This window comes from Pteropus vampyrus, unplaced genomic scaffold (genome assembly GCF_000151845.1).
Source record: "Pteropus vampyrus isolate Shadow unplaced genomic scaffold, Pvam_2.0 Scaffold133, whole genome shotgun sequence".
Classification (NCBI taxonomy): Eukaryota; Metazoa; Chordata; class Mammalia; order Chiroptera; family Pteropodidae; genus Pteropus; species Pteropus vampyrus.
The window spans coordinates 3,744,123-3,752,906 of record NW_011888914.1 but is presented as its reverse complement, the minus strand read 5'-3'; the positions used below and the strand labels follow the sequence as shown (position 1 = coordinate 3,752,906).

The window sequence follows — 8,784 nt, the reverse complement described above, 5'->3', positions numbered from 1 at the left end:
GGACTACTTCTAAAACACCCAGTGGATACCCAAAACCTGGGGTAGTACCAAGCCCTATATATACTATGTTTTTTCTTATGTATATATACCTATGATAATATTTAATTTATAAATTAGGAACAGTAAGAGGTTAACAATAGCTAATAATAAAATAGACTGTAATATATTGTAAAAAGTTACATGAATGGTCTCTAAAAATATTCTCTTGTACTTTACTCATCTTTCTCGTGATGCTGTGAGATGATAAAATGCCCACATCGTGAAGTGAGGTGAATGATGCAGGCTTTGTGACTAAGTGCAAGGCTACTATTGACCTAACTGTATATCAGAAGGAGGGTCATCTGGATCCTGGATCATCCAGCCGTGATGATGTCATGGTTGGATATCAGCAGCAGACGATGTGGATGATTGGGGAAAATTTAGTGTTTTCAGACTGCAGTTAACTATTAGTAACTGAAATTGTGGCAATCCAAACTGTATAAAGGGATTACTGTATTCCCTTAGGGCATGCTGTTTAGCTGTGAGTACCTCTCATTCAGATGTTTATTGAGCATCTACTATGCACCAGTTGCTGTTCCAGGTGTGAGATATAGTAAGGAACAAAACAGGCCAAGTCCCAGCCCTTGAAGAAGGATGGACAATAAACAAATGAATTAATGAGTACATGATGTAGAAGAAAGTAATGAAAATGCAGTGGCAATAAGCAAATTTAAAGTATCCTTTCCCCTTTGCTCTAAAATGTCATAGCCCACCCCTTTCTAATTATCCTCCTGCCTTCTCATTTGCTCCTGTGGTGGTCAGAGCCTGTTACCCAGAACTGTAATCAGGTAACATTATTAATGTTATTAATAGTGCCCCCACTCATTCTCAGAAGCGATCAATTTAGAAGATAAGTAATATGGTCACCTACCTAGCCCACAGCCAACTCAAAGGCTGTGAGAGTCCCAAGGTCTGCAAACTTCTGGAACAGTGGCCATTCATTCAAAAAAAGAACTGCTATGGCACAGCAGGTGTAGGGCTAGATAGAATATAATGGGCAGTGGGCAGGGTTCTTATGGAATTTACAATTTGGTAGGAAGGCAGAATCTAATCACACTAATAAAATATGAACTATGAGGGCTATGAAAAAGAGGGGACGTTATGGGGCTTGGCAAATATAGCTAGATGGTCACTGAACTTTTCCCTGAAGAAGTCCTGGAGAGATATTCAAAGAATGAACAATCCATGCATTGGAACAGCATGTGCAAAGGCTTTGAGGCGTGTAGGAAGTGAAAGGAGGCAAACAGGAGCATAAATCTGGAGAACAGGAAAATGTTCTCCAGAGCAGGCTGTGTTTATTGTAGGAAAGTTTGGAACACTATTAGTTTGCTAGGGCCGCCATAATAAATCACTACAAAATCAATGGTTTAAAATGATGAAATTTATTCTCTCATTTCTCAATGCCAGAAGTCTGAATTCAAGGTGTTAGCAGGGTGGCATTCCCCCTGAAGTCACTAAGGGAGAATCTTTCCTTGTTTCATTCAGTCTCTGGTGCCTTCAGGCATTCTTGGGCTTGGGGTTGCACAGCTCCAATCTGCACATAGACCTCACAAGAACTTCTCCTCTCTGTGTCTTATAAGGACACTTGCCATTGGACTTAGGGCCCACCCAGGTAATCCAGGATGATCTCATCTCAAGATCCTTAATTTTATCTGTAAAGATCCCTTTTCCATGTAAGGTCATACAGGAGGAGTTGGAACTTGGTCACATCTTTCTGTGGCCACCATTCAATGCACTACACTGACCTTGTAGGGAAAAGAGACTCAGTGGAAGGTGAGATTTATTAATAAACCTATTCCCTAGAACAAACTAATCAAAAACAGACTCACAAGTATAGAGGACAATCTGGTGACCGCCAGAGGGGAGAGGGGTTGGGAGGCTGTGAGAATGGGGTGAAGGGTTAAAGAAATACAAATTATTTGCTAGATGGTCACAGGGATGGGCAGCACGGCATAGGGAATGCAGTTAGTATTAATGTAATGGCTAAGTGGAGAGCCAGAGGAGAGAAAGAGCAATTAGGGGGATCGTTTTATAAACTATATAAATGTCTAACCAATGTACTGTATACTTGAAACTAATAATAAAATAAAATTTAAATAAATAAATAAACCTATTCCCCGACATATTAAGTGAGATAAAAATTCACTAGACTCTATGTAAGGTATGAATCATTTAGTTTAAAATATATGTATCTATATGTTCATGTACAGATTTTTTTTCCATGTGGAGCCATTATCCTCCGATATTTTCTTCTTACCTTTGGTACTGTCATATTATTTAAAAATTGTTTTTTACAATTAGAAAAAAGCCCTACAAAGCCCTTTACAGTTTGAAAAAAAAAAAAGCTTTTGTAGGAGTATGTAAAAAACAGTGTGGATGAGGACTGGGTTTTTTTTCTGTTCCTATTGATGGAAGTATCTGAAGAATGGGTCTTAAACTCTGAAAAGAGGCTCTTTTAGAAACTTGAACGTTAAGGGTAGCTGGAATTAATTTAAAATAAGTTGTGGAGATAGTAATGATATGAGGAGATGTATGTGTTTGTGGTAATCATTTCACTATGTATGTGTATCACTATCATGTTGTTTGTGCACCTTAAATGTATACAATCTTTATTTAAAATAATAAAATATGTTGTGGAGTCATAATTATGTATCTTGCATTAAAAGGTATGCTCTTTCTATTTCCAGGTATGATTTGGGGCAGCCAGGTGTAAAGAAGTGTAAGTAAACTGCTTTCTAGCTGGAAGACCTGAGGCAGGACCACATCAGGCATGGGCAACTATAGAATGTTATACAAAACTAGCTGGCCAGGTCTTTAAAACAGTTGACATGAGTAACTGATGAAGCTGTACTTTGCCTTTCCCTTGGCATTTTTGGGGCACTCTTTTTTGGGGGGTCATTAAGTGAATGTTTATTTAGAGTAAGAAAAAATATTGCAAGAAATTACAAATTTTTAAAAGCTGATGACAACACTAATGTGAAATCTGGACTGTAGTTAATATACCAGTATCTGTCCATTAACTGTAACAGCCATACCACACTAATGTAAGGTATTAATATGGGAAACTGTACGTGCATGCGAGGGGGCATATGAGAACTGTGTGCTATCTGCTCATTTTTCTGTAAACCTAAAATTGGGGTACTCTTAAAGAGGCAGGGAAAAGGTTGAGGTCAAAACTACCTTTTCCTGTAGCCAGACTCACAAACATAGTTCTACTTACCCTAAGTTCTAGAATTTAGCTATGTACCATTTAGTAAAACTATCACTTTAATGAATCATTGCTTTAAGGTACCAAATTGTACACTACAGGCTTGAGAGAGTTAATGGTCTCTTTAAATTGCCAGAGAACTCCAAGGAGTATACCACTGACAGAATCTGACAATTGTTTAATAACTGTAGCTCCTTTTTTTTTTTTTACAGCAGAGTTTAATGTGTCATTCTTCGCAGCAACTTCTACTTCCTTTCCATTTAATACATTTTAAAAATTATAGTCTATTCCTCACTACAAAAAAAGAAATAATAATTATGTAAAGTCATAGAGGTGTTAGCAAATACTACAGTGGTAATCATGTTGCAGTATATAAATGTATCAAATCAAAGTCATACATTTTAAACTTACACAAGGTTATATGTCAGTTATAGCTCAATAAATAAATAAAAACGTTACGATCTAACGCTTCTTGATTTTTCTCTATAAGAGATAGACTTAGATTGGAAAATATTTTAGGAAAATGGATAAGACTCTCATTTAGAGACTGTGATTCTTTCATCTTTTCAAAAGTAAACAGACTTCAAACATTTCATTGAAATCACAGTTATATAAAGACTATAGTAAGAAAAATTCAGAATCTTTTTTCAACTTGTTAAAACTTGTCTCAGAAGACAAATCTTTAAAATCAGTAGTCTTTAAGTTATGTTTAAAATAGAGGCACATATGAATTTGTTTCTAATATTTTAACCTTTTCTTAAATGGATCAAATTAGGCTAATTACCAAAGTCTGTAAATAAGGAGTCAAATCATGAAAGATTAGTATATTTTAATCAGATTAATTAGTTTTGTTTTTGACTGTCATAGTAGAGAACTGGAATTGATTTGAAATTAAATTGGTCTATGGCCATGCTACCCTGAACAAGCCCAATCCCTTCTGATCTCAGAAGCTAAGCAGGGTCAGGCCTGGTTAGTACTTGGATAGGAGACCACCTAGGAAGACCAGGTGCTGTAGGTGTAAAAAAATAAAATAAAAAATAAGAGATTGTAAGCTGACAAGGTCCTTGCAATCTATGAGGTCGACCAAAGGTTGCCCCACCTAAAAAAATAAAAATTAAAGTTAAATTAAATTAAATTGTATCTGGGTATGTACGAGTATCTTGAAATTTGTCTGATGAAAAGTATTTTGAAGAAACAAATTCAGGATTATTAAGTCACTTGATAGTAAATATCATCTTATGTTGTGAACTCACTCCCCAACAGATGGTGCTAGTGCTCTTTTGGTAAGAGCTGGTCTAGTTTCCCTTTCTTAAAACGTAAATGACCTCGAAGGTGAAGAGTGATGTTATTTGTATAGAATGTATTGTAAACATTCTTGTGTTGCCCCCAACTTTGGTTATAAGACACCATTTCACATAATTCAGTTGGAGAATCTGTTATTGTATCCTCTTATGAATTTGATTTCTTCCACTATAGCTATAGGAAATAATTTTAAAAGTCATTTATATAATAATGGATATTATTTAACTTTTTCAGAAAAGTCAGCTTAGAAAAGGCCTGTCACTCTACCTATATGTTTCTAAAAGTGACACTGGGTCTTGAAAATGTTGGAGGTGGCTGTTTCTTCTTACGTTAATTATTTTGGCATATGTTTAGTGATGATCAACTGTATATTAAGCATAACACTAGGAACTGGGGATGAAAATAGAAATTATGTCTCCTAACTCTGAAGGACCTAGTCCAATATTTCCTAGACGTAAGTCATTTTCATATATCCTATGAGATTTTTGCGATAATGATGTACTTCTTTGTCATAATATGCTTACTATTTTTCTTTAAATTAGCTCACTTTTATTTTAAAAGAGAATTTTATCACCAATATTAATTTCACCAAAATTAATATCACAATATTAACTTTTAAAGCCTCATAGATGGAAGGTAATCATTATAAAATATCACAAAAACTATAACATGTAAAAACATGTAAAAACAAAACATTCTAGCCCATTACTTTTATCTACCGGGGTTCCAAGCCTGAGGCATGCTCTCTTTAAAAAAGGAAAATTAATCACACAACAGAGAGCTGTTAAGCCATACTAGCGCCAAACTAAAACTTTCTCCCTAGCAAAAACTGTTAAAAGGGAAATAACTCTCCCACTATGCAACTCAATATTTAGTGCTGCATCAGTGTATCACATAAAATCATGGATAGAGCCACCAATGGTAAGTGTCCTACATTTTGGGAGACAGTCTAGCTAGAGAGAGACACACATATAAGCAAATCATTATTATACAGTTTCATTAATACTACATAAAGATATCTCAGAGTACTGTGTAGGACATGATGGAAACAGATTAGTTCTCTACAGAAAAGGAAGACTTCAAATTATTTTATGGAAAATTGATATTCGAGCTACTTATTGAAGGATGAATATAAATACTGAGAAAAAAAGAAAAATGGCGTTTCAGGGCAAGTGAATCAGAGGAGCAAAGACAAAGTGTAGCAGGAGTAACATGGTGTGCTGCATTATGGGGGAAGGAAGAATGAGTGCTAGCAAGGTGGACTAAAGATTAGGAGCCAAGTTTGGACACTCTGTATGTATACCATGCCAAGGAGCTTTGGCTTAATTCTTTTGATAATGGGACCTATCAAAGTTTTTAAGCAGGGCATTAAAAAGATCAGATCTGTGTTATATAAGGATGATCCTGACAGAAACACCAAAGATATATTGGAAGAAGTATGGTACAAGTAGAGACTGGTACAAGCAGTTCAGTTAAAAGGTTCTTGCATGTGATGTATTTTCTCTTTGGAAAAAAAAAAAATTCTTAAGTCAGACAGAGAAAGACAAATACTGTATGATCTCACTTATGTCTGGAATCTTAAAAAGAGTTCATAAATACAGAAAACAGATTGGTGGTTGCCAGAGGTGGGGGGTGGAGTGGGGGGGCACAAAAATGGGTGAAGGTGGTCAAAAGGTACAAACTTCCATCTATAAGAAAATAAATCCTGGGAACATAATATACATCAGGTGACTATAGTTAACAATACTGTATTGTGTGATTGAAAGTTGCTAAGAGAGTAGGTCTTAAAAGTTCTCATCACAAGAAAACAAAAATTTTGTAACGATATGCTGATGGATGTGAACTATACTTTTGTGGAAATCATTTCCCAATAGGTATATATATCAATTTATTATGTTACACAGTATGTCCTCACTTGACATCATCAACAAGTTCCGCGACTAAGCGAAACAACCAGTTTCACCATAGGCTAATTGATATAAATAAGAGTTCAGTTCCTATGGCATCCCATCAACATTATAACAAAATGTAAACAAGGAAACAATGTTATTCTAGGACCTGATGTACACCTTAAATTAATACAATGATATATGTCAATTATGTTTCAATTTGAAAAAAAATTTCTTATCTTTGTCCACCGAAAAGGCTTAGAAACACTGACCAGTCCAGTAACATTCAGCAACACTAGAGCCCAGGCTGTAGTCTCTGAATATCATTTTCTCCTAAAAGGAATCATGCCTTTGGAAGAGTGGCTAATGTCAAGTCTGGGGCAGGAAATGTACAAGATAAGCCTGGAATATCTTGTCACATCAGAAAGAAAGAAACTATCAAAGGATTCTAGGGCCATGTCAAAAGATTCAAAAGATAACACTGGCTAAAGAGAAGATAATTTGAGTATTGATAATAATAATAAGTTCAATGAATCAAAACATCAAATATTTTTAAATGTACACATTCATAATTATACTAAAAAACAAGCTTAACTGATTACCTTTTGATCCTAATCAAACCTCAGGGTAACCCAAATGGTTGATGAGAAAAAAATTTTTTCTAAAAGTATTTCAGTCAATAAAGAATGATAGAATTAGAATATCACAATTTTGCAACCTCTAATGAAATAATGTATTTATGTAATGACTATAAATGGCTCTAAATTAATACAGAGAAACAATGAGACATTATGTGCCCTCTTGAAGGAAGTTTACATCAGTATACTCTTGCAAAACCATTCAGTCTGATCCAGCTTCTAACTCAGACCTATCTGACATGACTTTCTGTGATAATGGAAATATTCTATTTATGCATTGTCCAATACTGTAGCCACTAACTACATGTGATTATTTAAATTTAAAGTAAAATTTTAAAATCCATTATTTGGTCACACTAGCCACATTTCAAGTTCTCAGTAGCCACATGCTCTAGTTTTATCAGGTTTGTTTTTAAATTAAGTTTATTGGGGTAAAATTGGTTAATACATTTGTATAATTTTCAGATGTACATTATCATTTGACATTTGTATATTCTATTGTGTGTTTACCACCCAAAGTCCAGTTTCCTTCAGCTACCATATATTTGATCCCCTTTAACCACTTCACCCTCCCCCAAGCCCCCTATTTTTGACCTCTAGCTTTATCAGTTTTAAAGAAGTACAGGAGAGAGAAGAACACATTAACGACATCACAAGGAAGCAATCAACAATATCCACTATGTGGAAATTTATAGGACAAACTAACCAGTTTCTTTAAAAAATAAATTCCGAGGAAAAATAAAAAGGAGAGAAGCTGGCGTGAGCTAACCTGGAGAATTTGGTGGCCTCTTGTTTTATGGTCAAGACCTCTTGACACTCAGTGAGCTAGGGGGCTGCTTCTTAATGTGAGGAGAATTGAGAGGGAAAGACAGGTGGAGAGAGGTCAGGGGAAGTGGAGTAAATGGGGAGCAAGAGAGATGGACTGATGTCCAATCATGTTTACTTGTACTCATTCTACTCTGAATGAAAAAGGGGGTAGACCGACGTGGACGAATCCTACATTATGTGGACCAAAAGAAGCCAAATACAGAAGAATGCATTTTGTCTGACTCCATTTATATGAAGTTCAAGAAGAGTCCAAGTTAATATAAAGAGTACAAGTTAAAGAGTCCAAGTCGATAGAAATCAAAGCAGTGATTTCCTTTGGGGGACTGGAGATTACTGGAAGGGAGAATGAGGGAATTTTCCTGAGGGTGATGAAACTGTTCTATATCTAGATTGGAGTGTTGGTTACGCAGGTGTATATATTTGTCAAAAGTCATCAAATTTTACATTTAAGATATTTGTATTTCACAGAATATGTATTTTACCTTAATAAAAATGTTTCGTAATTTTTTTTAAATTAGGAAGAGAAGGGGAATCACTGGACAGTATGCAAAAAGCTCTTTTTGAATGAATCTCTCCTTCCCCTCCTGGTGGCCTGTTTAGGTTGCCAGTGTGGGATGTGTGCAGGTGTAACTAGAGGGATATCAGAAGTTTGTTGTGGGCTAGTGGAAGCATGCTTACTTGGCAGAACTCTCTAGTGGGCTTTGGTGCCATGGAGGGGCTTCAAACCCCTGTAGAACTTGCCTTCAGGCATCCACAAGAAGCCACAAGCGGGGATGGAGCTGTGGCTGGATGATGGGAATCCGGACCCTGCCCTCTGCAGTCTCCAGCCAGAGTCAATGGTGCGTGCATCTGTCATTGGTCTTTGGTGCATCTCATATTC

General features: G+C 35.9%; 1 pseudogene; it reads left to right on the top strand.

Moving 5' to 3' along the window:
* The first annotated feature begins 4,146 nt into the window (after positions 1-4,146).
* On the top strand, positions 4,147-4,265 carry LOC111744349 (annotated as a pseudogene).
* Positions 4,266-8,784: the final 4,519 nt, after the last annotated feature.